We start from the raw sequence: 3,722 nt of genomic DNA, 5'->3' as shown, positions 1-3,722 counted from the left end.
GAACTGAGCAAAAGGCACTTATAAACATTGTGGGTGTAGAAAAATTTTGTCTTTGTGATGAGATGGTAGGGATTAGCACTTGATAACCTTGATAGTCATGCACTTTTGAAGTAAATAAATGTTTCTTAATGAGCTTCTAAATTAGAGAGGAGAGGACCTCTCTCCTCCACAGGTTGTTGGCATCAGAAACATGGTAAGGCTATAATTTAACTCTACTCTTAACAGCTTCTGCATGCCAGAAAATGCTGTAGACTAAAGAATAAATCTATTGGGTGAATCTACAGTGGCTCCTCCACCAGCTAATTAGTTCTGTGGGCTCTAATTTTCTACACCAGAAAGTTTTCAAAAAAATAATCACTGATTCCAGGTAAAAGGAGAAGTAGTATCATCAAGTTGTAAGTGGCTAATTAAAACTTTGTGAAAAGCGAAAAAAACTCAATACTGAGATTTAGGCTCAAGAAAACTAGAGAATGACTTTTCATACACCTGAACGAACATCCAGCTTGGCAGGGCAAGTTCCTACTCCAACAGGTTGCTGTTGTGGAAGACACTTTTTCAGACTTCTGTTTGGGAACTAGTTTCAAAATCAGTGTCTCTGGAATCATAGTCTCATTTTGTTTTTGACCAAAGCTGTTTTTTTAACCAAGACTGATCATGTTCATTTTTGGTCATTTCCAAAAGTCAAATTTTCTCTTAGAGAACAAATGTTTGCCACTAATAAGAAATGTACCCTGGGTTCTGAAATGATTTTGGCAAGGAAGTTTCAAATACTTGTGGGAGATAACTTCATTGTTGAAATAAGCAGAATCTTCTGAGCTAAAGACTCTGAAGTCAGTAACACTCATTCAGATGCTATTTCAGGGATTTGCTGAAAGTCAGACTGATTTCCAATCATTATTGTAAATTTGAGTACTTATATAATCAAATTCATAACTCATTTTTAACCAAAGGAAGATTGTTTAAATTTGCACAATTCCTTTTAAGATGCAAGAGGAAAAAGAGAAATCTTTTTCTGTTCACCTTTAAAATGCACTGGAGTGTTTAAGAACTCTCCTTGCAGGTTCCCGTGTTTATGAACACTTTAGATCACCTGCCGTAAGGACTGGGTGAGCCAAATTATTATCCCATTCTTATTTCTCATTTTTGCTACTTCTCCGTCTTTCATAACCTATGATAATCTTTGATCTCTAAATGGTAGGGATTTTAACTGATTTTGTTTTTCTTAAAATTCCTTTCTTGATGATAGTTCTCAGGCAGCACAAGTGGGGCCTGTTTAGGGCAAATAGAGACAGCAAACCCTAAAAGGAGGTCAAGGAAAATTGAAGTCCGAGAAGATTCTATTAATTCAATTTTCAAGGTCTTTTCTGGTAAGATTTCCCAGATATTCATCGTAGTAATATGAGAGCATAACTGGCCTGAGCTGGAAATCATTCTCCCCTCCCACCGTTGTCCTCTCTCTGAAGGTCACATTCACATCTCCGGAACCTCTGGAAAAATTTTCAAAACCCCAAAGTTTTCCAAAGTACTGACTTAGGGAGCTGGAATGCTTGGTGAACATTTATAGAACTTTTCCACAGGTTTCCTATTCATGTGGTGAAACAATCAATATGGGTGAAGTGATCATATAAAGCCCTGATTCTTGCCTCGTTACAAAATCACCGCCTCAGCTACACACAGAGCCAGCACATCTGGGGCCTCACAAGGTGTCTGGGGAGATGAGACGAGACGGGGTGAGAGGGTAGGAGGGGGTGGTTGCTTGGAAAGAAGGAGCGATCATCTCTCGAGGCCTTTACACAATCTCCTTAGAAGCCACTGGGGTAGCAGGTAAGCCGGCTCCCCTGTAACAGCCTGGTGAGGGGGACAGGGTCGGAGGAAGGGAGGAGAGCCATTCCCAGGGTCACCTTGGCTGCCCCAACCTCTCCCCTGACTCACTTTTTACGTCCCAAAAGGTGGAAAGACATCAGCAGCCAGTGTGGTTAATTAGCACGTACATTTTGGGAGCCCCACACCCTAAGTGTGAGCTCCAGCAGCCCATCTTCAAGGTCACTGTGCGAAGTGGACAGTGTGGCTGAGCTGGACCTCTGGGGTCAGAGGTTCAAAGCCCGCCCTCAACATACGCCGGTTAGCGTCCTCGAGAGCCTCACTTGGCCTCTCTGGGCGTCTTAGCTGTGGAATAAGGGCAATGCCAGACTCACAGAGTTGCTGACTAGACTTGAAAGAGAAGGAAAATAACACATGTGAGTGCTTGCCTCATCCCTTCATACCACTCTCACGATGGACCTTTACAACTCTGAAAGTGGTTCTCGTCATTTCATCATTCACCTGGAGAGCCAGTTTCAGCGAAACTACAGAGCAGTGAGTAGGGAGTGGAGACGTGACTCTGCGCCAGGACTGTCTGACTCCAAGTCCTCTGTCCTTTCTGCTACTCCAAGGGACTCAGGAAATGTTAATTTCTCTTCAAGAAGGTCCCTAAAGCTGGAGGGAGGCAGGATATTTGGGGAGCAAGAGGCTGGGGGCGCAGACAGACTCCGTCTGTGGAAGGCGCTGGAGATCTGTGGGGACGTGCTGGCAAAAGAAAGATGTGTTTTCAAACCCATGTCCTTAATACCAGCCAAGGTCAACTCGAGAATGATTTGCAGTGGAAAATTACACCCGGCAAATTCTGCAGTCTGATCCTAATTAGGAGCTAACCTCTCCTATTAGGTGACCTTTTTTTTATTCCTCCACTGTGGAGAATGGACTGTAATTTGTTAATGAAATAGCATGCTAATGTATGTCATCTTATAATTTGTGGATGATCAAGAGAAAATGTTCTTGCCTTAGAAAAATAAGGCATTCACTTCCACTTTTTTTTATTCTTTCTAAATCATTAGTTCTTTAAACATGTTCCTTTTATCTTATAATAAACGAGTGTGGGGGGAGGAGATGAGACCATTTACTTCTTCCAGAGCCTTCTTTCACATCTACTCATTTGTTCAGTCTCCTGGTCTTGCAGTCTCAATCCAGCCATTATTTCTTCGGTTCCCAGAGGTCCCTGAATAACACTCTCTGAAGAGGAGGTTACTGCCCCAAAGAAACTCACTACCAAACGCAATCAAGGCAGATGCTCAGGTAGACGAATGAGAGATGATGGGGGGAAAATACCTCAGATGCTGCAGATTTATAGCCCAGACCAGGGGCCACTCCTGAGGCCCCGTCTGTTGCTCTGGGCTCGTCTCTCACAGGGCCTCTGAGCGGGGACAAGTAATGGTCACAGAAGTGTTAGGCCGGATGCCCTAGTTCCTCGTTATGATGTGTCTCCTCCCTGATCCCCCACAAGGCTGTTTAGGCTCTGGGCGCTGACTCCTATCGCAGCGGGTTGGAATGACAGTGCATCTCCTGACAGGATTCCCCTTCAGCAGGTCCCCAGAGGGCAGTTCACCTCAGGACCAACGCACTGAGCCCTGTGTGTTGGATGCTGTGGCAGGCTTGGGAGCAGAAGACAAAGATGACACGGTCCCTGTTCTGGAGGGAGTTGCTCTCAGAGGCTGGACAGACCCACAGACAGACACTTTGAGCTGGCACAGCAGTGGGGGAGTGGGGAGGAGCGGTCGGGCTGGGAATGGGAGCTTCTCCACCCCGAGGAGATGCCTCCATGGGCTGAGACTTGAGGATGAGTGAGAAGAGAAGGCCACGAAGGCCCCCAGACCCCTGAAAGCGTGAAGACCAACTGGGCCAAGGCC

The sequence above is a fragment of the Muntiacus reevesi genome, chromosome 19, assembly GCF_963930625.1.
Source record: "Muntiacus reevesi chromosome 19, mMunRee1.1, whole genome shotgun sequence".
NCBI lineage: Eukaryota > Metazoa > Chordata > Mammalia > Artiodactyla > Cervidae > Muntiacus > Muntiacus reevesi.
This window is presented reverse-complemented; position numbering follows the sequence as displayed.